This window comes from Podarcis liolepis, assembly GCF_965112155.1.
Source record: "Podarcis liolepis genome assembly, chromosome: 12".
NCBI classification, from domain to species: domain Eukaryota; kingdom Metazoa; phylum Chordata; class Lepidosauria; order Squamata; family Lacertidae; genus Podarcis; species Podarcis liolepis.
Genome location: NC_139563.1, coordinates 19,610,852 through 19,637,154, shown reverse-complemented (window position 1 = coordinate 19,637,154; position 26,303 = coordinate 19,610,852). Strand labels below are relative to the sequence as shown.

The following is a 26,303-nucleotide window of genomic DNA, read 5'->3' as shown; positions in this document are numbered from 1 at the left end:
GACTTAAAGTGTATGAATAGTATTAAAAGCATGAACTGGATGGGAGATATCTCTGAAGGCAGCTCTTTTAAATTGCTTTTATGCCACTTGAATTATCAAAGCTTGCCCCAAAGAACCCTGGGAATTGTAGTTTGTGCAGGGCTCCAAATGGCCAAGTCTTCTGCCTGCCTCACATGACTGTGTTCTCCAGAATCCTCTTGGGGGAAGCCCTGAAGGTTAAACCCGTTTTTTTAAGTGTATTGTGTAGACACGCTCTGACATAATCCTCAGAATCTTTAGCCCCCTCAGAAGGTCCAAGCAGTGCTCACACAGAACAGAATTTGGCCCCAAGCCTTCCAAAATAAAAAGCATGACTAAAATAATCTTATTTTTCTTGAGTCTTGCTCCAAGGCTTTGATCTGAGCCAGAATGGTGTCATGTGTGCTGTCAAAATAAAGCCAGTATGAACATCTGCTAAGGTCTGACGTGTGTGTGTGTGTGTGTGTGTGTGTGTGTGTGTGTGTGTGAGAGAGAGAGAGAGAGAGAGAGAGAGAGAGAGAGAGAGAGGTCTTGGGAAAGGGATGCTGGGTGAGTAAAGCAGGAAGGAAGCTAGTAATAGATTGGCTCCTCATCAGTTGCCGTCTCAGTCAATGGAAATATTGACAAGAAGGTGGGGAAGGAACTGAGCTGCAGGCAAAAACAACACTGGATTACCAAATCTGAAAACAATGAGGTTTAGGTAATGAGGAGGGGAAAGGGCAGAGGTGGCTGGATTTGGCCCACTCTTCAGTTTGAATTTAATGGGTAAGCACCTGAGATTATATGGTGGGTGTGTATGTAATAATAGTTATTATTATTATTATTATTCCGCCCATCTGACTGGGTTGCCCTAGCTGCTCTGGGCAGCTTCCAGCAAATTATAAAACAAATTAGGCAAAGGGAGAACATTTGTAGCCTGCCATTTTTATATACATGCCTTCTCCTGGTTTTATTTAACTTACAGGCCCTCTATTTTAAAAATGGTACCTGAATTAACGATGGCAGGAGTGATAAATATTTATCAGCACTCCTGTGCTCCCGTCCCAAAGGCCCGAGTCTCCTGTCAGAAAAGTCTCTCGGAAAGAGGCGGCGTGGGATCGCGGGGGACGATTAGCGTGCCCTGCCTCCTGCCAGTTCTTCCATTACCAATCCCCCTGAGGCCACATAAAAGATTTAAAAACAAAACACTCCAGACGTTTCCTTATCAAATAAATAAATAAAAGCGGTATTTCTGGCTGCAGCCACTCCCTTTGATTGGGGGTGGAACGTGAAGGGCAGAGAAAACCTAGCCAAGGGGGGAGAGAAGTCATGGGGGGGGCTCCTTATTAGAGGCTATGAAGGATTGGGGGGAGGAGAATGACTGGGGACTGCAATGGGGATGAGAGAGGAGAAGCTGATTCTCCAGTGTAACTATGGCCAAAATGTGTGTGTGTGGATGCTGGTTCCATCTCTGGCTCATAGAAGTGCTACCTGCCTAAATGGAAGATCATGCCTCACTGACAGATGACGTCACTCCCAAACAGAAAGGCACCATGACAAAATAACCCTCAGCAAACACTGGAGTTACCTGAGCAATGAACAATATGCAAAGGTCAATATTTATTGTTCAGTTAAAGCAATGATTATTGGTTTTATTGAAAAATTGATACCGTGAGCTATTAGAAACACAGGAAACTTGCCTTCTCCTAGGTCAGACAATTCTTCCTTCCAGCATCAAATTGCCTGCTCTGATTGGGTCTTTACCATCAGCACCAGCTGCTACCTTATCCTATAAACTGGAAATGCCAGGGATTGAACCTGCAATGTTTTGTCAAGCAAAGCAGTGAGTTCTATGAGCCCAGGTCCCCTTCCTCTAATAAGGCCATCCTTGCTACCCCAAGTATCTGGGAATTTGTTTGTTAAGGGTACTGGGAATTCTAGTTCTGTGACAAACTATAGTTCCCAGGATTGTTTGGAGGAAGCCATGACTGTTAAAGTGGTATAAGAGTGCTTTAAATGTATGGTGTGGGCAATGAAGCATGTTTGGAAGCATGTTTTTTTCCCTGCTGGAACTCGTGGATCTAGAACATGCGGTAATAATGCCAGATTTAGATTGGTTGAAACCCTGGTGCTGTCCTAAGGGGGAGGATTATGCAGGCTGCAGGAAAAAAGAAGTATTTGTAGTTCAGAGATGCACCACTCTGCTTAAAGGAATCAGAATGTGATGTTTGTGCAACAAGCACTAAATCCCCTTTTGCGGTCATTTTATACCTCCTCCTGTATCTTCAGGACACGGGTGGCGCTGTGGGTTAAACCACAGAGCCTAGGGCTTGCTGATCAGAAGGTCGGTGGTTCGAATCCCTGCGACGGGGTGAGCTCCTGTTTCTTGGTCCCTGCTCCTGCAGTTCGAAAGCACATCAAAGTGCAAGTAGATAAATAGGTACTGCTCCGGCGGGAAGCTAAATGGCGTTTCCGTGCACTGCTCTGGTTCGCGCCAGAAGCGGCTTCATCATGCTGGCCACATGACCCGGAAGCTGTCTGTGGGCAAACGCTGGCTCCCTCAGCCAGTAAAGCGAGATGAGTGCACAATCCTAGAGTTGTTCGCAACTGGACCTAACGGTCAGGGTCCCTTTACCTGTATCTTCATAACAGCTTCATAACAGCTGTGTAAGATAGTTAATGCTGAGAATTGGTGACTGGTCCAAGGCAGAAATTGAGTGAAAGCACTGTTAAGTTTGTGCACGTGTTCAGACTTTCTTTTTGCTTCTCAAGGTTGGCAGAATGTTTTTGTTTGCGGCTTGCAGAGAGTTGTCAACCTACATATGTTTGGGATTTTTAAAAAACAAGTCCACATAAGAAATGTGTTAGTTTTTAAGATACCTCAAGACTTTTTGCGGTACGTGCTTTATTTCACGAATTCCTTTGAGGGGGGAGGGACTATCTTGGGAACTACACCAGGAACCCCAACCACCTTACTTCAGTCTTGACATTGGGCTTCCAATTAAGTTAGATCATGTTTTGGTGACCATGGGTTATTAAAAAACATGGGGAAAGATGGGTCCCTGAGGGACCCCCCACAGCATAAATTGCATGGTTCTCAGCTGTGGTCCCTGAGTGCTACTCTCTTGTAAGAGTCCTGCAGAAAGGAGTGGAACCACTGCAGTATCTCAAACCTCCCCACCCCAAGTCCTTTCAGAAGGATACCATGGTATTGAAAGTCACTGAGAGATCAAGGAAAATGGACAGAGTTGAGCTTCCTCGTCCCTTTCCCAATAAAGGTCTTCAGTGAGGGAGACTATTTCAGTAAATATACCCAGCCCTAAGGCCAAACTGAAATGGGTCTGTAGATAATCCACTTCATCCAGGCAGGTATATCTGCAGTTGACTGGCTACAATCCTCTCCACCACCATGTCCAGAAAGGAGATATTGGCAACTAGGCGCTACTTATCTAACACTTCCAGGTTCAGCGTGGGCCTCTTTAGGAGGAGTATGGAAAATGTTGTCTCTGAATTTTAGAAATCAGTATTGCTGAAAACATTGCCACATTCTGCATAAAATAACGCCTAGCCTATGAAGCCTGGGATATGATAGGAAAGGGATGCATGGAAAAGTTGGCCAGATGCAGTGAATTAGTTCTGGTCTTTGAGGAGAGTGCTCTGAAACACTGTCCTAATTCTCAGTACATTGAGTCTCACAGAATCCCAGTTGCTTCATTTGTCTTCATTGTGAATATTTCTCACACTCCCCTTTAAGGGTAAAATTTGCACATTATTTTTTGACATTGTAAGTGCTCACATATCAATTCTACTTCATGTTTTCTCATGGACAGTTTGTGTAAGATATAATCCTGTTGAGAAAAAACTTTAAGACAAGCAAGGTGTCTATGTACTTAGAACAGGTGTTGGCCCTTCAGATGTTGCTGAACTTCAACTCCCATCAGCCCCAACAAGCATGGCCAGTCATCAGGAATGACAGGAGCCGTCGTTCACAAGCACCTGGAGGGCCAAAGGTTCCTCACACCTTATCTAGAACATTGTATCCCACCATTCCTCCATCATAGTTTTCAAGGTTTCGCAGGTGGTCTCGCATTCGGGATCTGACTAGAACCAGATCTTCATAGCATCACATGCCTTCACACCATTTCTTGTGGTTTTGCTTTTGCCCCCTCATCCAAATGCTTCACCATAAGAAATGATGTGGTACTTTGTTGTGTAAAAATAATGCAAAAAAGTTACTGTCGCCCAAGGCCATCACTGTAAAAATGTGTTGATTAATTAGGCCTTAGTAAGATAAACCTGATTAGGTGAAGTTCACCTGTTCATTTATCTTTAAAGCTGGCAGCAAAGCACCAAGTGATTAACAGATGCTCAGCTAACACGACATGAATGTTTTATAGAAACAGAACCGTCTTCTCGCCCCTTGCAATGAAATTTTTTCACCTGCTCTGTGCACAGGTTACCTGTAGCTTGTTTTCACAATGCATTGATTAGCAGTTGGAAAGTTTTTAGGTTCAGAATTAGTTTTCTGGTTTTCTACTTATCTTACTATGCCCTTTTTAAATGTGGTGCTTTTGGGGGGGGGGTTATTGGGTTGTTTTTTTATTTTGATTATATATTTTGTAGTTTTATATTGTGGTTTTATTCTGTGAACTGTCCTGAAACCCCCAGGTATAGGGCGGTATATAAATTCTAATAATAATAATAATAATAGTTAATGTTGTCAAACACCACATGAACATCCTTGCCTGGATAGTTATAAATATAAGTATAAAGAAAGGTGACAGCAAATGCCTTTGTGTAAACAATCCTGCAGTTTGTTTTTGATTGTTGATGAAACCAGTGAATAGCCTTAACAAAGAAACCATCTGAGGTTCCTGTCCACAACCACTTCGGTGACGTTAATCGTCTTTAAAATGTCTACAATAGCTGGAAGTCGTACAATATCCTGGACCCTGGAATCTTTGGATGACAAATCTAAATGGAAGACCATGCAAGGCTAAAAATAGCTTTGAGTTGAGGGAATAAAAGCAGTGAATTTATGTTTTCTTTTGTTGCACTTGGCAGGAACCACCAAATAACAGTTGATTGTTGCAAACTTAGCTGCAGGAAAGACTCCCATCATTCAGAGATTGGCAGGTCTAAGAGTCAGGCATGAGTTTTTAGCACCAAAAACGCACAGCCATTATTCAGCAAGGATCCCAACTTTCCTTAAAGTACTGCAGCAATTTCCCAAATGTTATGGATAATCAGATAACTTTCTCAAACGTAGTACTTGTGCTGCAAAAACAACAACCCCAAAACCAAAAAATGCACAAACTTAAGCACGCTTAGTACATTCTTTCTAGGAAAATACAGGTTGTCTCTCTGCAAGAATATCAGTTGCCAACATGACAACAAGGTGGTCCTACAATCTGCATCAGTCAATAGATTTTGGGGTACAATTAGTGGTCAGTAAATTGTCAACTTTTGTTTATTGTCTTACCACTAGAACATGGGGAGAGCACAAGTTAGCTTTTCAACTAAATACTTTGGGCTACCTTGGGCTACTTTTGCCCTGGATTATATAAGGTTCTGCAGATTTCTCCCATTTCAATTCATATAATTTCTGAGGATTGGCTGTGCCTAGTACCCCAAACTCCTTGTCTTCTGTTTTTCGGTAGATAATTTTTGTAACTCACTCCAAAACTTTTTGTAACTCACTCCAGTTTGCTCTTCCTAGTTTGCTAAGGTCTGAAGGTGGAACTTGGCCTTCAGTCCACAATTTCCTCCTTTCCCAGAAATAATGAAAAGATTGAAAACCATGCAGTTCTAATTTGTTGATGCTAAGGATGTGACAATTTACCCACAGTCCCATCAACAATCTTTTTACTTAAGAGAAAGCAAAATGACATGCTTTCTTCTACATCGAGGCTGAAGGGGGAAGAATCTTTTCCCTCCTACATGGTGCTTTTCTGAGATATTTGCCTCCTCCATCTTCCCACCTACTTTCATGTGCTTGGCCCTCTCTCGAGGAATGACTGTCCCTTCAGCCTGGGCTCCTTTGGGAGGAAGGTCAAGCTATAAATTTAATAAACAAACAAGCCTCAGTCTGTCCTAAACCACAACCACTACCACATGCCTGCCTGCCTTCTTACTTTCAACCAGTTTATGGGGTTCTAATGCCTATCTGCTTCCTCGTCCTAAAATCTCAGTGTTGCCCTTTAAGAACTCAGCAGGGAGGAAGATGGTGAAAAAACTAAAAATAGATGGCTCTGCCTGTCATTGGCTGTGGCTCCACCTACTGTTGGTCTTCCTACCTTCCACCCTACCCGTCCCAAAGGGAACCAGCCACCACTGGCTGTGTGTGCTACTCAGCTTCTCCTGCACTCCATCAGCTAGCCTGCTTCTCACCTGGACTCACCCTATGGAGAGTGGGTATAGCATTATAAGAGAACCACACTCCTCCTTGTGATTGGGTACAATTTCCAAGATCATGTGCGCACACAGCTCTTTCTCTTTGCCCTGTGTCACTGTAACCGTATGTCATATCATTCCCATCTCTCTCAATTTTTGACTATTGAAAGGTTTTTCATAAACCTGGAGCCTGGTTAAATATACTAATATTGTGAAAGGCAAAAAGACCTGGATCTCTTTATTACTTACTCATGCTGCTTGGCAGCAGCCACAAAAATGCAAACCTCTCCAGTTCTTGTAATGTCTCAAGACCAAATGAATGCAGTTTCCTAGGCTTTGGGAGTTTTGTGGGGATAACCATTTCATCCTCAGAAGATTACCATATTTGTCCGTGTATAAGATGATATTTTTTCATTAGAAGTAATAGGTAAAAATTTCAGGTCATCTTATACACCGATAGCAGACAGGCGATTGTTGGCAGCAGCCAGCAGGAGATTGGCAGCGGTGATTGGGTGTGTGATTGGTTGCTGCGGCAAGGCCTTTGGGCAGGCTATTTATGACAGCGGCGAGGCGTGTGTGCATTTGTCTGGGGTTGCATCGAGAGTGCAGGTGGGCTTTTGGCGGCGAGCGTGCAGATGAGTGGTGGCCATGGCGATGTGTGCTATTTTCATTGGCTGTAGAGCATGGGTAGGCAAACTAAGGTCTGCGGGCCGGATCAGGCCCAATTGCCTTCTGGATCTGGCCCGTGGACAGTCTGGGAATCATCAGGTGGATCGCCAGTGCGCACGTTCTTTCCCTCTCCCTCACACGGAGGTGGTGGCAGCAGTGCCTCCTCCCTCCCTCCCTCCTCCTGGCTTCTCCTCACCCTGCATAGAAGAGAAAGGGGGCTGGGCTTTGTTGGTGCCAGCAGCAGCAGCGCTCAAGCGGCCGCCATTTTAAGCAGCCCCTCTCCGGAGCCCTTTCGCACGCCGCTCATCGTCCCTCCGCCACCGCCAGCCCCTGCCGCTCGCAAGACACAGGTGAGCAGCCACTGGGGCATGTGGTGCTCTTGCATCTTTCCCCCCAAAAAAATATAGTCCGGCCCCCCACAAGGTCTGAGGGACAGTGGACTGACCCCCTGCTGAAAAGTTTGCTGACCCCTGTTGTAGAGCGATTGGCGGCAGTGACCCTCCCCTCAAAAAAACTCAACAACTCTTGGCAATTTCCTCCCAAAAGAAGCTCAATAATCTTGGGCAATCCTCCCCACCCTTTTTGTTGCAGTTCCAAAAAATAGGTGTCGTCTTATACACTGGGGCGTGTTATACACGAACAAATACAGTATATTATAGAAAAAAGCTTTCTTACAAATATTTCATATCTGGTTTTTCATTATCAAATGAATGGTGGCATGGTATCTTTGAACTGCTCTTTAAGTTTCTCCTGGCTAAATACCTTTGGATGAGATTTTCAAAAAGAAATTAGCAAGACTTACAACAGCCAGTAGGATATGCACTATGTGTTGTCAAGTTCAGCTCCTTCTTTCCATATAGAACAATTAACCACACACACACACAAAAACGCTTAGTGCAAGTTTTGTGTCAGTTTTCCTGTGAGTCTAATTTCTGCATAACCCTGACCTAACTGACTAATGTCTGCAGCTGGCAAGTCCTGCACTCTTTTGGCCTCCTGTGACATGCTGGCATATGAGCAATTCCACCAGCAAGAGGTAATTAAAGTCTTCTAGTACATACAGCATTAGCACAGCTTTCACTGTAAGGTTTGGCTGTTAAAATAGATAGCACCTTCTTGTGGAAACTCTGTGTCCAATGTGCGTCTCAGAAACAGACTAACACAGCCATTATTTACAATGCAAGATTGGTTTAATTATTTAAAAACCTTAATTTCCCTCTGATAACCATATCTGTTTTGCGTTCCTGCAGATGTCAGTGTAGTATAAAAAATACATCTTGAAATGAAAGGCTTTCAATTAGTAAAAGGCAAGGTGTCAGTACCTTTCTCTGGATACTGAGGTATGGAAACGTGGTATGAATCTGGACCATTGCACTCAATAGCAGCAAGGAACATCTGATCTATAAGGTGATCAAATAGAAGGGGAAACTGGGCTCCTCTGCCACAAGAGTGTGCAGAAGAGGAAATGCCTGCAGACACAGCTTGTTTCATCCCTGCATGATAAAGTGCACTTGGCAGAATTCAACCTTCTGCCCACTTACTAGAGGTACAGGGACTTTGTTGGTCTTTGCATCCAGTCAAGAAGATTGCATCAAATAAAGCAGTTACTCAGGCCAAGAGTAACATGGATATAGGAAAGGAAGATAGAAGCATTTCTGGTTGCAGACTGTATCATATTCAGGCAAAGTGAATTAACCATAAGCTGCGCACTTTACAGCTCACCCTCCAAGTTCCTCCCTCCTTCCCTGTTTTCTTTTATACCCTGCTTGCAGGCAGGTACAATTTATTATACAGAACAAAGTCGGGAGGCATGTTAGCAAACCTCACAGCTTGGATGAATTTGACTTAAGTAATCACTTATGGTTTCTGGAGGTATAAGGCTTTATTCATGCAGACATGTACAGGATGAGTGGAGATTAAAAAGAGAGAAATAGCAGACATTTGTCTCAAGTTGGAAAATAAAAATAAACAAAATGGTTCAGCATTTAATAGTGGAGGTAACTTAAACACAGAGGCTCTAAGCAAGAGCTGGCTAGATCACTACAAACTCAAGAGAAGGAAATATATTTGCTTTTCTCTAACAGATCCCCACAAAATCCAGCGGGAAAACTACTGTTTTTCTCAAGAAGTGCCAAATTTCATTTGTGCCTGACATGTTTTGGAAATTTTTATTTCTTGATGAGCTTTTCTCAATGCTGACATCTTCGCATATGGGATTATTGGTTCTTAAGCACACAGTATGGAGAAATGTTGTCACTAGAAGCCTCTGCCAGCTGCAGATATTTCTGTGAAAGGGTAGTCTGGCCACAGTGATCTATGCTGGATCACTACATTTGTGTTATATGTGGGGTTCCCCTTGAAGATATCTCCACAATGACTTGGAGGCTTCAGTTGGTACAGAATATGACTAGCAGGATTTGGAATAATGCAGCCAGGTTTGTGTAGATTCTGCCACTCTCAAAAGAAGTTACAGGATCCGAAGAGGAGTTGGATTGCCCATTGAAAGCAGGGGAAAACAATAATGAAAATGAGTGAAATAATGATGAAGAATGGATGTGATAGTAGCTTAATAAGTAATAGAATCAAGTTGTTTGTTACATAAATGAATGGAATAGCTGGACAGGGGTGGGGAGTAGTTTTTACATCCGAAAAGCTATTGGAGCTACTGTGACTCGATTTGTAAGGCTTTGGTCTATTGATGGGAATATTAAACTGGGCTGAGTAATTGAAGCATAGATGGAGCCTTAAGGGGTAGAGAGAAAAGGACTGAAGCTGTTTAAAACCTAAATTAGGGGGGAGAAAATGTATGGTGAAGAAGAGGGCCTTTTCCTGCTCCCCCTCCAGTATCTAAAGAGCAGGTCCCTTTACAACCAGCAAAGCGAAGCAGTTGACATAGCAAGTGAATAGTGGAGCAGCTGGGTCTCCCTAGGAACACCTTTTTCAGAGTAGCAAAGTAGCTAGGAACATCACCAGCCTCTTAGGGGACATGGCAAGATGATCAGTAAACAGCAGGTCACTTTTCATGTGCTGCCGTTTGAAACGAGACAGCTTTTCTTCTAACGCCAGCTGCACTTTCTCTGCACGAAGCCACCTATCTTTTGAAGATGCTGGCACACATGACAAATCCTGTTCTTGCCAGCCAAGTCTTGCAGCTGGGATAACCAAAAGCCCAAACTTTGCTAACTGGAAGGGCACAGATTTAGAAGCAGGGCAAAAGAATAATCTACTCTGATTAATGAGGCACTAATAATGGGCCACAACCCATCTTTGTCCATTCCTGTTGTCTTCAGAAACATGGCGAGCATGTTAGGGAACATTCAGAAGATATCTTCAGCAGATGGTACAGGAAGGCATTTACCAAGGCCCCATTGATTTAAGGGGGTCCACCCTAAAGTGAGAGCATGAGCCACAGTCTCCTTGCTGCCACCTGGAATGGGGAAAAGTTGGGTTGAAGGCAGTGGATGCCCACATCATGTTCTTCCTGGCTGCATGCAAAAATGTGTGTCTAGTAAGGGTGAGTCTACTACGAAGCTAATGGAGCTTAAGGTTCAGGGCCCCAGAAGCGACTTTAGTCCACATTGCTTAAAGTTTTTGGGTCTAGTAGACCTGATTCGCACAATTCAAAATGATTGTTTTGTTATTGTATAGATTTCAACAATCCCAATGTTTGAGAGTCAGTAGCAAAGACATTGTAAAGGTATGGTGATCTGCCATGGAACAACCCCACTGAAGAAGAAAACAGTGAGTACCCAGACCTCGTTGCTGGTTGTGAAGGGGGCCCCATAACAGTTCAAACTTCAGGGCCCCCAGAATGTAGGTCTGCCGCTGGTGTACAGCCCTGATCACAAGGTAGCTTTCAGTGTCAAAAATACTGTGAAGTGATGTGGCATTTGCCCATTCTTTGGGGATACGTTTGTATTGGGGGAGAGAAAGGGTTGACCAATAAGAAAGCCCGAGAGCGGAGCCTACCTGATTTTGAGGCTCAGCCCAGAGGTTTTGACAGTTTGGTTGGTTCTTTTGAGGGGGGGGGGGAGATAGAGGAGTCAGAGTGAGTTAGAGACAGGGACAATACTGAGAGGGAATAGAGTGACAGTGTTTCAAATATATTTTAAAACTTGTTTGTGTTTGAAATAAACTTTAATCTTCATTGTTAGCCTTACCTGACTGAGACTCAACACTTCACCGGGGAACCCTGGGTTTTTTCCACAAAATTGGTGGCAGCGGAAGAATAAAGTACCGTAGTGGTGTACAGGTCAATAGTCCATGAAACAATCGTGGGTTCTGTACAAACGCCACAAGTGGGTCTACGCGTTCAAATTTAGGAATGCTAGATTTATCATGCACAACATTCAGTAACTCTCACAGTTTTGGTTTGGTCATACTTTCTCCTTTCCTCCTCCACATGTGACAGCTTATGGATCAATACATGCCATTGCTCTCAAATACATAGAAATATCGATTCTGCACCACTGTGGTCTTCTACTTTGCTTCATACTGATGAACAGAATTGAACGTCGTGTCACAGTAAATGAAATCCACTCTTGATCACTGTTCAATTTTATTTATTTTTACTCTGCTGTCTTATCTATACAAGCATTCCCTACCAGCTTCTCAACCTGCCTTTACATGTTTTAGACTGCAATCCTTTACCCATTTATGTGGGATCAAACATCACTGAACTCAGTTGGACTTCTGCCTGAGCAAGGATTGTGCTGTCAGTTTCCCCTGCAACTACCGTACTATTTTGAACTCTCATCTTATTTTTAAGCAAGGGGGTGTCTGTTGCTAACTTGTCCACGATTCACTTCAGGCTGCTACATTTAAAAAATGCATCTGGGTGGGTAGCTTAATGTTGCAGGCAAGAGGAAACTCCTGGAAAGGAAGTGGCGATGTATTCTGTGCTTGAGGCTGCTGGTACATAGTAGCATTTACAGGAAATTGTTTCTGTCCACCCTGCCTGGTGAACTTGGTGGGCAAGCAGAGGCCTTACCTGTCTCTGCTTGCTTGAGTGAGCCTTTGTTCCTCCAAAGGGATGTCTTTCTGGCACACGTGATCCTTTTTCCGGTGCTTATCTATACTATAATGCACTAGAAGGTTGGGGTAACAGTTGTGTATGAAATGAAGTCTCCAACACAGATTACCCAAACTACCCTAGTGTCACAGATTGGGCAGGGTAGGCAGAAAACTCTCCGACAGAAAAGAGGCAGAACCGAACTTAGCTTCCTTGAGTCACAATCATGGAACCTGTAATACCTGCCTACTCCCTTCTACAGGCCTCCCTTATGTACGTTGAGCTGGGACTACAGCTTATTCCTTCATCCCCACAGCCTTCTCCTCCCTTCTGAGTGTGTGAGTGTGCTGTCTTTTGGTCTCCTTTTTTGATTCCTTCACAGCACCAACCATTGCTGAGCAGTGGAGCTACTGCAGCCTCTCCAGGGCACCTTCTCCTCCCATCTGTACATTCACCCCTGGTGTCAGCACTTGCTGATGCTGGGAGAGACATGGAGCTTCACTAAACTGAGAGCTACATTAATCTCAGCCATACTGGGCCAGCACTTTGCTTGTAGCAATATGCTCATTTTGCATGTTGTAAAAGTGTTTTTTACACACACACACACACATAAACACACACACACACACACACACACACACACACACACACACACATACATATCATGGGTTATTTATTTCTATCTCTAAGAAGATGGTGGAGTCGGTCAGAAATGTTTAAGATGCATTGATTCCATTGAGTCAAGATGGTCTGGCTATGTTTATCTCGCCATAAAAGTTAGAAGTAATTCCATGGATTGCGTTGACAGCATGAAGTGTGAAACTCTACTCGTGACAGAGCTCGGTGTTAAGACTTGTCTGATTCTATGATTCTATAGGAGTGCTCTGATGGTGTTTCCTGCTTGGCAGGGGGTTGGACTCGATGGCCCTTGTGGTCTATTCCAACTCTATGATTCTATGACTCTGCATTTAAGATGGGTCACACACCACCAATGATGTCACCAAAGCAGGGCAAGTCCGCTTGTTACGCCGCACCCACATAGCAAGCAGATATGCCAGCAAAGACAGCTATGACCCAATGTTTATTCTTAATTATTTGGAAAAGTGCTCAGAAATGTTTGGATGGGAATGAGCACCTTCATGATTTTGCAGTGAAGCAATCTCTCAAAGGGCTCATTACTGGACAGGAGTGCAAGTTATTCCATAAGGTATGGTTTATATTGTGGCTGTACATGTCAGCAGCCCTACGGGAGGCAAGTAAATAAAAGGACAAAGGAACCCATCATGAACTTACTTTGAGCTATATTTCCAACTGAAAATGGAAAGCATTCAAAAACATCCATTAATAAATATCAGTTACATTTCAGATCCTGTTAGAGCACTTCAGTCTGTAGCCTTGAAACCTGAAGCAAGAATGAGGTTAATGCTTTGTGTTCAGACAGTTGCCCTAGAAATGGATAAATATTTCACATTAACTTGCATTCTTCTGCCAATTTTTTGTCAGAGGGACCAGGGTTCAGAGATGTAGCATTTGTGAATTACCAGGAGTGAATGTTCTCTTGCTTTGACCTTTGGAAATGGCTCCAGAGTGATTGGCTGGCTATCCTTACCCTTTCCCCAGAGGTCAGCAAGGTTGTAAATATAAGAGCTGTGGAACAGCCAGATAATCAAATTGAGACTCTTCCACTGCAATGTAGGGTTGTCGCAAGAAAGTGAAATCTTTTCCTCAGCAGAGGCTGCCTTTCAAGAGTACTCTGGCAGTCGCTGTAATTGTCTACTCCAACGATGTGTGCAATTGCACCACATAAGGAGACTTGTGTGTGCATTTCTAAAATTTAGTACCTCGAAATACAGTGCCATTTCCTATTTGAAGTGTTGGGTGCTGGAAGCAGGAGAGGAAAAAACAGCCTTTCAGAAAAGATGAACGAAGAAGTTCCAACTCACTCATAATGCTTGTTGCGCCATCAAAGAACAACATGAGTGGTGGTGGTGGTGTTTTTCACAAAAATGTAGCTGCCTAGCCAAAGCAAAGTACTATAAGACAGTGGTGTATCCTTATAGTTTGCAGTTTGTTCTGTTTGTCTTGTGAAGCGTATCTCTCTAGAAATGGATGGGGGAACCTGCAGCTCTCCAGTTGCTGTTGGACTCCAACTCCCATCATTCCCAGGTAGCACGGCCAATAGAGCTGTAATCCAAAACCATGTGGAAAGCCACTGATTCCCTGTCACCACTTCAGAGTCTCTGTAGTCTGACCCTTGGGGATAGACTTCCCACTATTTTCAGGGAGAAATGGAAGGATGAAGATTGAGAAAGAAGGAGTATGGAGACTGGAAAGTAGACAATGTAACACCAATTTTTAAAAAGGAATCTGGGGAGAATCCAGGAAATAACAGACTTGTTAGTGTAATGTCTGTCCCTGGAAAACTGGTGGAAAGTATTGTTAAAGCATATAGGAGAACAAGCCATACTGAAGCAGAATCAGCATGGCTTCTGCAAGGGAAAGTCCTTTCTTGCAAATCTATTATTTATTTGGAGTGTCTACAGGCATATGGATAGAAGTGATTAGGGATATGGAGTCCAGCAACATTTTGTAGGCCATAGGTTCCCCAGCCGTGCTTTAGGGGAAGCTTATTTGATAGAGCACATACTTTCAAGGCAGAAAGTCTCAGGTTCAAATCTAGGCATATCTCAGTAGGGGTGGCAAACCCGGGACATGCACTGCCTGTCAGTGTAGACAGTAGAGAGCAAATGGACCAGGGGTTTTACTCTGTGTAAAGCAGGCTTCCTAGCACTGAGAAACCCCAACTCACCTTGTAGACTGCTATCCCCTTAACTTATCCTTAACCCACCAGTGGATTCCTGTAACAGAAGAATCCCATAAGTTCATAGCTTTTATCATTCCAGAAATGTTATTCCCATGCAAAAAATTGATTTGGCTTCCACAGCATCTGCATTCCATAATGTAAGGTGTCCAACATCTGGAGAAAGCGGGAGCATTAAAATTTTCCAAAAATACATTCTGGTGTGCAGCAAGGATGAACTGAGCATGGCACAATTTAATAAGGCGTCCCATAAGAGTTTCAGTAACGTGGGCGCTATCAACGAGACAGAGTGTCAGTTTTAGACAGACACGGTGCAATTTGTAAAGCATTCTCAGGCGGGCATGCTGCCAAAATAAGACCTAGCAAAAGCCATTTGTGAAGCACAAAGATCAACTTCGATCCTTCTTTGGGCTGAGCAAGTCCCGCTCAGAGCTAGTGCAGCAGTTTGCCATTGACAGCCCCTTTGTGTTGCCTCCTAAAGAGATCCGTGAAATTTGAGGGGGATGCAGAGTGCCAAGAGTTTTAAGGAGATCCAATGTTGCATTTCCACCAAACAGACTGTAAGCCCTTTTCACCTTAAGAAGCAAGCAGTTGTCGCTGAAGATGCATCTGAGTGTGTCAATTCAGCTTTGGGGGGGATTTACCATTAGCATTCCAGCCCCTTCCTGACTCAGGAGAATCTTGTTCAGGCATCTATAAAAAGAAGTTTCGGCATATTTCTGGGCAGTCAGGCATTTTGTTATTTATTTGCATACACCAGTCATCCCTTCCCTCCTTTGTACATGAGGAGCTGGTCAAGCCAGCCTAAGGATTGCTAAATGGGCTGCAAAATGTGTGGACTTTGAGACCCTGATTCTTCCTGGAGCTCAGAATGTGACTTCAGGTAGTTTATCTTGCCATTTATACCCAGGGCCTGCTCAAAGTATTTTGCCGCTTGAGGCAGAGGACAGCTCCTCTAACCCTACAGTTCCTCTTACAGAAGCCAACCAAAGTCTTACTTTAACACTGGTGATGGGACATTGTCCTCCATCACACCTGAGGATAGCAAGAAGACTTAGGCCATGTGGCACACACAGCTCTTTCCTCCCAACCTCACCACTGCCACCCAGGAACAGCCACCTAAGACAGCTGCCTCACTTTGCCTAATGGCAGGGATGGCCTTGCTTGTACCTCACTCTTGAGGATGAAGTTGCATCTGGTGATGATGGAGAAGATGTCACTGAACAGATTGCTGAAGGGATTTATAGGTAATCTAGGTTTCCCACGGGCAACCACTGTGAGAACAGGATGCTAGACTAGATGGGCCGTTAGCCTGATCCAACACGCTCATCATATATTCTTAGAGAACTGTAACATTTTATTGTCTTTGGTGCCTTGTTTTGTTTTTGTGCACTTATTGTGCCTGGGGGGTCTCAAAAGCTGGAAGGAGTCTAGGACTTTCTGGACCTCCGAGAGGGCCACATAGCACCAAAATAAAGCAAAGTTTTGTCTCGGAGCCTCCTTGCCCACGGCAAGCTACAAAACAGGCAGCTCTCCGTCCCTAGCTGTGCGGGAGAACCTGTGTTCTTGCACAAGCTGTGCGGGAGAACCTGTGTTCCTTGCACAAGAAAACCACTTAGAAGCTTGAACCCACAGCTTGGGAAGTGCTTTTTCTGCTTTTAAAAGGAGGGCAAGCAATAGGATTGTTTCTCTGTTAAGATAACTGTACTTCAACCGGCATGATAGCAGGGGCATAATTAATGTTTACTTATAATCAGCATCTTTCTGTGCCAGCAATCATGGCAGGCTGAAATGAAGCAGGAGAGAGGAGAAGCCCTGCTGCTTTCAGCTGTCTGGAGCAATAATTACACAGTGCCACAGCACCTCTGGGAGTCTGGCACCATTTATCCTCCCCGCCTCTCCTCATTGGTTGCCTGCCACGAGGCAATCCTGAGAGCAGCCAATCCATGCCGCCGTTTTCATACAAAAGGTGGAGAGAAATGTGGGGAGGAAGAAAGGCTCCTCTTGCTCTTGTCTACAGGAAAAGGCTTGGGCCGGTGCCTTATAAGCGAGGTTAAAATAGAGCACCAATCAGAGAGGTAACAGCGTAACCAGGCTCCTTAATCTTGCATAAATACCAGGGAGATGCGAGCGAAGGAGAGGAGGGAGGAATAAATGTCCCCTGTAGGGTTTTCTCCAGAGAATAATTATTAGCTAGGCACTGAGCAGATTGAACCGGGAACGAGGCTGCTTAGCATTCATGCCCTGGCAGCTCAGGCACAGAGTCACCAGCTCATTTGAATGCAAAGGTGGGCCTCCCCCTCCCCTCCTCCTCCTCCTCCGCCTGCAGTGAAAACGGCACCATCCTTATTCTCTCCCCCTGGACAGTGATGGATAAAATCAATAGCCTTCTAATCTGCAGCCTAGGTGCAGTTTCATATGCATTGTAGCTGAGCGGCGATTTCCAAAGCACAGCAACATCCTGTTCATTCTTGAGTGTTATCGGTGGCGGTGAGAGAGAGGTAGTGGTTGCCTTTTCAGAAATGGCAAGAATTGCTTCCTTAGGGGCAATTGTGGCTTCCTCCTGTCCTCCTTTCAGCAGTTAACCTAATTTGCCATCCTTAGTCATGCTACTCCCATGCTGGGCTCTCCAGTGTTGCAAGAAGACACCCTGCTTCTTCGTCACCAGGGGTAGCAAAGGCTCTTCAGAGGAATCAGCACCAAGATGGATCTTTCAGCACCTTTGGGGAAAGAAGAATGGTTTAAACGGGGTCAGTGGGATGGAGAAATTCCTAGGCACCACGGCATACATTTTTTGGTCATGAGCCTTCTACAGGCAGTGATTGACCTACATTTTGGGGGCCTGAAGCTTGAACTGCTATGAGTGACCAGCAATGAGGTCTGAGTAACCACAGTTATTTCCTTCATTGGGTTGTTCCATGACAGATCATCACAATTTATTTATTTTTAAATTATCTACTACATCTGAGATTTTGAAAAGAAAAAAAAATGCTGTACTGGATTATTTCACATGTCAAAGTCACTGGTATGAATAAAATTTTCCTGTGCCTTATAGTTTTCAAGTTATGGGGGGGGGCTAAAATTAGGGAAATGTTATATACATGCATGATGCATCATAGAATGGTTTGAATTGTGTGACTCAAGTCAGGTCTTGACCACCCAAAAATTAAGCAATGTGGACTAAAGTCACTTCTGGGGCCCCTCCAGGATTAGGGGCCGTGAAGCATAAGCTTCATTAGTTTCATAGTACCAAGGCAAATCCCAGGTTCCAATTCTGTGCTGCCCTGAATGATGCTACAGAAAATCAGCAAAAGTTCTTCCTGGCGTGACTTCAGAGAATGCTTCTTCACATAGCTCATGGTTAAACTGGATTTCATTCCCCCAAATGATGATGATAATGATGATGCCCAGCTTGGATGGCTTTGAAAGAGGATTAGACAAATTCATGGAGGATAAGGCTCTCAGTGGCTTCTAGTCACAACGGCTATATTCTACCTCCATGGTCAGAGGCAACGTGGTCCTGAATTCCAGTTGTGGGGAACCACAAGTAGATAGAGTGCTCTTGTGCACGGGTCCTGCTGGTGGACTTCCCATAGGCATGTGGCTGGACACTGTGAGAACAGGATGGTGGACTAGATGGGTCACTGGCCTGATCCAGCAAGCTTTTATTACCTTCTGGTCCTCTTATTTTTAAGATGTCTTTTGAAAACCTCCTTGTGTCGGCAGGTCTTTTCAGTTGGATGGAGTTTATGTGATTGGCCAGTTGTGACATTTATATTTTTGATATATTTACTGTGATTTTATATTTGCTCGGGCATTATCTACATGAGTTAGCAGTATATAACTATTATTAAAAATAAATGTGCAACACACTGAACCAAACCCCTAAACAATTGTTTCAGAGGCCCTGAGGGGTCCCCACTATGACTTCAAGGAAACTGCACTGCCAAATCCCCCCACCGGGTTTCCCCTGAGGCTCTTAGTTGTTGCAGCAAATTTCAAAAAGCCCATGAAAAATGGCCTTGTCTCCATAGTCGAAGTCATCAAGAATCTCAGGTTTCCGAGGCATTAAAGGGGAATAATTATGCTGCGAATAACAGCTTAGCAAAGGTTTTGCAGCCTTTGGGGGAAGCAGAAGGCTTGAGCTGGGATGAAGACTCCTTCCCTTATGAGAAAAATGCAGTTCCCTTGAATAGATCATCCTGGTTCCACACCAGCAATAAGCATATGATAGAGGGGGGAAATGTGTTAACTGAGCATTCCACATTTATTTTACACAGAAAAAAGGTACCTTCCTCCAAGAGTCTTCTGCTGGTTCCCTCACTGCAAGAAGAGAAGTTACAGGGAACAGGGCAGAGGGCCTTCTCAGTAGTGGCACCCTCCCTTTGGAACACCCTCCCTTCAGATGTCAAGGAGATAAAGAACTATTCAACTTATAGAAGACATCTGAAGGCAGCCCTGTATTGGGAAGCTTTTAATGTTTGATGCTTCATTGTGTTTTATATAGTCTATAAGCCGCCCAAAGTGGCTGGGGAAACCCAGCCAGATGGGCGGGGTATAAATATGAAATTATTATTATTACTACTACTAGTAGTAGTAGTAGTAGTAAGAAATGTTCTGTATGTTGTAGTACAGTACCATTTACCGCAGTAGAAGGAAACAGCATGTATTAAAAGTTCTTTTAATATATGGGCATCCCCATTAATGGAGAGTATCACACACTTGCAAACAACAGTGTTAAGCTTGTGCGTGTTTTCAGTTAAACAAGAAAATATCTCTGCTGCCATCCCTTTCCCCCTGCAGACAAGGTTTGGAAATACAGATTTAGGAGATACAGTGGACTGCAGCTCTGGGACTTTTCTCAGAGCAAGAGCAATCACATAATCTGCAGGAGCACCAGGGTACTTGAAGGAATCTCCTTGCCTTGACAAGTGAATGAGGTGATAGATAAGGAGGCTTTCAAGTTTCTTTGAGACATATTAGCAGAGCCATAAAGCAGGGATGGGGACTCTCTGAGCCTCTAGATGTTTCTGAACTACAGTTCCCATCCATGGCCATGCTTGAGGCTGGTGGGAGTTGTAATTCAGCAACATCTGGAGGGCCAGATGGCCTCCACACCTGCCAGCAAGCTAGGAGGAAAATAATTAAGCAGAGACAGGATACTTTTCCCCCTTTTATTTCATGGAGGTCTAACTTCATGTTAGCAGTTTACATGGTGATGCTTATTTGCAAGATTGTTTTCATTTCTAATTAAAAGTTGAAAGGTTTCATTTCAGCTGGCTAAGATCTTTTGTAAAAGCTCAGTGTGTTTTACAAGTTGAACCTATGCAGTTAGAAGTAAGTACCACTGAGTTCAAAGGAGCTCAGTCCCGGAAAACCATGCATAGGATTGCAGTCATGCTGAATCTAAGAAACTAGGTAGTGTGCTATGTTCTGTTGCTCTTTGAAGTTTCTGTGTGGTAATGGATCAACACAGCTGCCTGAATTTTTGGGCTTGCTAAGGGGGCTGTCGTAATGAACTCCACCACAGACTGCCCTAGAGGAGTAGAAAGAAAACACTGGGACTAAACAGCCCTGCAAAATCAGGCAGGCACAGTAAGGGAGGAGCTGGTCCCATGTGAAGTGAGATGCTGTCAAATCACGTTTGTCGGTAGTGGAAATTCTGAATCACAGAAGAGTCTTGAATTTTAATAGCCAGAGGACATCACATCTCCTTACTTTGTTGAGGTTTTAAAACTGCTTGGGAACAACTGGCTTTAATGAAAAACAAAGTTAGTAGGTACCAGATGTTTTCTGTGCCTTAAAAAGGAATGCAGCTGTCTGCTCAAAAGCAAAATTCCTAGCAGTAGAGAAGCTTCTGCAGAAGCAGTTAAAAGTAAAGTAAAGGACCCCTGACAGTTAAGTCCAGTCGCAGATGACTCTGGGGGTGCGGCGCTCATCTCGCTTTACTGGCCGCGGGAGCCGACGTTTGTCTGCAGACAGTTTTTCCGGGTCATGTGGCCAGCATGACTAAGCCACTTCTGGTGAAACCAGAGTGGTGCACCAAAACACCGTTTACCTTCCCACCAGAGTGGTACCTATTTATCTACTTGCACAGGCGTGCTTTCGAACTGATAGGTTGGCAGGAGCTGGGACCGAGCAACAGGAGCTCGCCCCATTGCAGGGATTCGAACCACTGGCCTTTTGATCGGCAAGCCCAAGAGGCTCCGTGGTTTAGACCACAGCACCACCCGCGTCCCGCAGCAGCAGTTAGTACATCAGAAATGCAGTTAAAAGTTAGGATTCTGTCAAAACAGAACTTACCCTTTTTCCTTGTTCCTTACAACCAGCCAAGGTGAGTCTCTGCCTGTCATTGATTCTGGCCCCATCTGCTGTTGGTCTCCCTGCATTCTGTCCTGGTAGTCTCAATGGGCACCAGCCCTCACTCTTGTGTAGTGAGACCTGGAACAATGTACTGGGCAAATTGGGAGCCAACTAAGCTCTATGCACAAACGCATGTGCAGAACCCAGATACTGAGAGAGACAGAGATAGAAGAAGCAACTTGCGAAGGCAGAATCTTGAGTGAAGAACAGTGTATAGTTATAAGGAGCAAGCCTATGCAGAAGAAGCGGGTGGAAAACACAGTGGCATAAGTTAAGCAGGGCTGCCGCTGCTGCACTAGCTAAGCCTGCCAGAGGGAAAGCAAGCCTTTAAAATAGTGTTTCACTCCAGGCTGCCAGCCAGCATGACCAAGCTGAGTGGACTTGGGATCCAGCTTAAATCCTCCTCCCTTTCTTACTGGTTGCTCTTTCCCTGGAAAAGCTGCTCTTTACCACCGAATCAGAGCAAACATCAGTCCACGGAAAACCATGTAAAAAGCATGATTTGGAACAAGAAAATGGCAGGCAGGCAAAGGGTTTGTCCACACTTCCTCTTGTCCCGCTACTTTCATCCAAAGAAAACTGCTCCCTAGCGTTCAAACAGCAATTTGGGTTTTTCCGCAAATTGTCATTTGTTCTGATCTATCGCTAAAGAGCAGGTTTTCCCTTGGAAAGGAGCTGGGCAAGGGGGAAACCACTCAGACCATGCCTAGAAAGTGTGGGTCAAGCGGAAAGCTGCTCGGACCCATCTATTCTAGGCATGGCACAAGCAAAGTGTGGATGAGCCCAAAGTGTTAATCATTCACTGCTTCTTAGTTTAAAATACCCAACACAAGCTGCTTTTCTCAATTTATGAGACATTCCTGCAGTTCTGTTATACTAGTTTGTGCATAACATGCAGTCAGCCATTTTGATAAGGAGGACTATACCTCTTGATAACACTTGAGAGGTCTACAGCGCCCTTGCTTGCTTTTGAGGTTCCAGTGTAGGTCTGGTTGGCCACTGTGGGAACAGGATGTTGGACTAGATGGAACTTTGATAGATCTTTATACCTATATGAGGTGGTTTTTTAAAAATGAAATCTATGAATATCTCTTAGGATCATCTATGACTGAAGCCAAAGGCAATTTAGGTGAGAGTCTAATTTTAAACTTATCCTAAGATTACTAGATATTCAGTTTGCCATCCTATATGCACTTTCCTAGGAATGTGCCATGGGCTAGGAGTCAGCTTCGCCTGCTGAACAGCAGCCTGAAGGGGGAGAAGGCAGTGCCTCCACCTGCAGCTGATCAGCCTTCAAGGACACAGAGGAGAAGGCCCTGATGAGAACCAGCTGACTTCAGCCTTAAGCAGAGCTTCCAGCAGCAGTCAGATGCTGAAGACAATGCTTGTAGCTCCTGGTATTGCCTTGCTGTTGCCTGCTCATCTTGACCTACTGATCATTGGATGACCTGACCTCTGGACTGTTTGACCATGCGGATTGCTGTTCACTCAACCCTAGGACTGGACCTGACTTCATAAGCTGACTCAGCCTCCAGGTAAGTACACCTCAGACTCTTCCGGTTGACTGGCCTCCCACTCCACTGAGCTCTGCATGTTGTTGCTCAGCAATGAGACTACGACAGGATGAGTCTCGATGAGCTCAATGGGGTTTACTTCTGAGTGCACATGCCTAGGATTGTATTGTAAGAGATTTTGTTTTATTGCTACTGACCCTCCACAGTTATTTGCCCATAACAAGGGTATATATTCTTATTTTTCTGTTACTAATGGAAGAATAGGCTTTTTATGCAATCAAATCTCCAGTTAATACAATTAGCAAAATAATGCTTGCAGCTGCTTACTGCTTGAACATAAAGTATTTGACATTATTGATTTTATCGAGTGGTTTCGCCCCCCCCCCCCTTTATCAAGTGTTTTTAGGTTGATTGATCACCCCTCACCAAAGATCTTGGCATGGAGGAGTCTTTTTTAAGCAAATTGTTAGTGTATGAAATTATACATCTCTTCAAATTAAGTATAGGAGTATGATACACTGACAGCAGGTTTATGGATGGTACATAGTAAATTAGCATAAAATGAATTTGCATTGCATTAGGATAATGATTGTCCATTCATCTTTAGTAAAAGAGAGCCATTTTGGTCGTTTAAAATAAGGAAAGAGAGAGTTGTTCCAAGTACATTTGTGATCAGTTAAGTGTCTCTCGTTTCCAGCTCGGGCTCATTAGAAGGCAACTGCAGGACTTGCTCAAGCCCTTTTTACACTGTCTGCAGGCAAAGCAGCAAATTCGGGGCGCTTGCCAGGCAGTGCACATTCCTGCCGACATTCTCAATGAGGAGATTGTACAAATAAGGAAACAAACAATCTCCAGTCACACTGACTTTCAGGGCAGGCAAAATAGCAGGTGGGCGGCTGAAGACATGCAGGAAAATCTATCTGTGCTTACCAAAAAGGGGAAAGGAATGATATGAGTAGTTGGAGAGAGCGAAAGCGCCAAAAGCTGTATCAAAGTCCTGGAAAAGATAACTAAAAATAGTTTGGAACTGGAAACTGCAACATGATTTACAGCCCAATCCTCTGCACGTTTACTGAGAAGTAAGTGCTGCTGAGTTCAATGGATTCACATACTTTTGAATTCCTTTTGCACCACTGTGGCCAAGTTGCAGGGGTGCTTCGTTCTCCCATTGAAACCAAAAGCATAAGCAATCCGCCTTTCAAGCACACACGTCCCAAAGAATCCTGGGAACAGCAGTTTACAGAACTACAACTCCCAGCATCCTTAACGAACCAGTTCTCAAGATTCTTGGGGGGGACAGGAAAATGTGTTCGACATGTATGGTGTGTGGGCAGACTTGGGCTCAGTTGGGCCTTAAGCTGCTTACAGAACAGCTCATTGTGTTTATAACCACCAGGTCCTGCTATAGAGTTTTATTCTATTTATTTTTTATTAAAGTTCTGTACTTTAGGAAGTAGGTTGAAGGTGGTCAAAGGCCTAGTGGCTTCTGCTTTTACTGCTGGGCTGTTAAGAAGACATGCAGTTGGGAGTGTGTTAGCCAGGGTATTTGGGTGTCCCCTAGTTTTCTTGTGTTTCTTGTGTCAGGATGGTGGTGGTTGTTTTTGAAGAAGTCTGTTAGGTGGTTTAAGCCTTTGGCTTAAATGTTTGGATGTTTTGTGCTGCATGTTGGAATAGTGGCTACTTTTTCCTTCCACACTTTAAGCATTTGACTGTGTGGACCTGTTTAGTGATTTGGGGGATTTTCTAGTTTTTCTTTTGGAGGATTGGGTATGTTGTTGTAGGGTGTTTTCAATTGTCACTTGTCTCCATGTGCACCCATCATTTTGTTTTGTGTTCTAGGATGTATGGGATTACGTGGTACACTTGGTTAGCAATGAAGTTGGTTTCTGGTTATTTGTACTCCCAAATATGAAGGGAGAGTGAAACTGAGGCTAGTTTGGGAATCTGCTCATCATATCCCTTATAGAAGTTTATTCTTCTCTAAACTGTATCAGTTATCAAGCTGATCATTTGCAAGAATGTGTGCACATTGTCTGGGCTCTTCCTTCCTTCCTTTTCTTTCTTTCTTTCTTTCTTTCTTTCTTTCTTTCTTTCTTTCTTTCTTTCTTTCTTTCTTTCTTTCTAAAAGCTCAATAGCAAATAGGCTTGTTCAATATTCACACAAAACCAGGGGTGCCAACTTGAATGAAATATTGGGGGAGGGGCCAGGTAAGCCCCACCCCACATAATTTGAATGCCCATCAACTTGGGAGGTGGCCCCCGCAAATATTATTAGGAGGGGCAAAGGGACCTTGGGCCCTAGGAGTTGGCTCCTATGCACAAATAGTACATTGTCTGGCCTCCCCTTTGTGGATAAACAGAGAAAGCTTTTTAGACTTCAGCTGGGGTTCCCTCTTCCTTCTGCCTAAAATCTGCATGAGATTGCTGCACCTTGAAACAAAAATCTCATTGCACTCAAAAGGTGCTCAAGAGATGTCTGCTGCATTAACTGCAGGTGGCCCCCCTCCTGTCTGCCGCCTCTAAGCTCCACCTGCGGTAGCAAGTCAAAATAAACAACCTGCAGGAAGTTGATGGCTTCTAAGCAGCTGTCCTCGTAGTGGTCACTTGTTATATCTGTTATTTGGAAGCAGAAGGGAGAAGATTGATCCCCCCCCCCCCCGGAGAAAATGTTTCTTTTGTGTAAATAAATTTAAAGGGCAAGATTTAAATGGATTAACAAACTTTCTGCAACCCATTATAAAAAAAGCTAGAGGCAGCCCGTTCTACATGTGCCATAACGCTTGCTTTTGTAGAACACATTTTTAAGGATTGTTGCATAATCATTTGTCTGCAATGGAAAATGCAGCTGGTGATCAAAGCCAAGTTTTTTGGTTGTTGGTTTTTAAAAAATCAAATTTCTTTGAGCAATAAAATCAATCAAAATGCAGAATTCTAGCTTATTCTCTGGAGGGGTAAAGGGGAGCTGAGACAGAGACCACCACCCCCTTCTAATGGAATGCTTTACAAATGCTTCCTTTAAGCAAAATTGCAATGTAGAAAATATTCACTTAATCCATTCTTATTGGGACAGGGTGTTTTGTAAGGCCTTGATCCGGCAGAAAACGGCCTCAGCAGCTGCTCCATCCACACAGTGTTGCAATTGTGGGAGCTCATTAAGATTCCTGGGAGCGTCTCTTTTTCTCTTGCGTGGCTTTGGAATGCCTCATTAGACATTCAGCAACTGCCCTCTTCAGAGCACTGCGTCCAACTTGTCCTAGCCAAAGTTTACGGCATATAAATTAGTGATTCCAACAGATTGCTGCTCTTTTCTGCCTTGGCATAAAGCTGGGTAGTCACAGAAAAGCGACTTACTATTTGTGCTCAAGCTTAACCATAAGAACCAAGAAGTTAGCTTTGGGAAACTGAACGCAACTCTTGACCATGCAGCTTCTATCCTGCTCTCTTTATGAACGACTGTTAGGGAATCAGGAATCTGCAGAGGCACAATACAGGCAAGGGCGTAAAATGAATGTGTATAAAGGTCTTTGGTACTCCT

At 44.1% G+C, this 26,303-nt stretch overlaps 2 long non-coding RNA genes across 5 annotated transcripts in view; one reads left to right on the top strand and one right to left on the bottom strand.

The window, feature by feature from the left end:
* Positions 1-471: 471 nt before the first annotated feature.
* The window catches only part of LOC310689557, a 32,701-nt gene continuing 6,869 nt past the window's right edge, over positions 472-26,303 (top strand). For 2 of the 4 annotated variants that reach the window (XR_014517489.1, XR_014517490.1), the window contains exons 1-3: positions 577-783; positions 10,708-10,800; positions 22,457-22,789. This is a non-coding gene — a long non-coding RNA (uncharacterized lncRNA). The other 2 variants (XR_014517487.1, XR_014517488.1) reach the window with 2 other exon arrangements.
* LOC310689574 lies at positions 16,226-19,205 on the bottom strand. Its single transcript, XR_014517515.1, has 2 exons — positions 16,481-19,205; positions 16,226-16,449 (listed from the first exon to the last, which is right to left on the bottom strand). It is a non-coding gene; the product is annotated as an uncharacterized lncRNA (long non-coding RNA).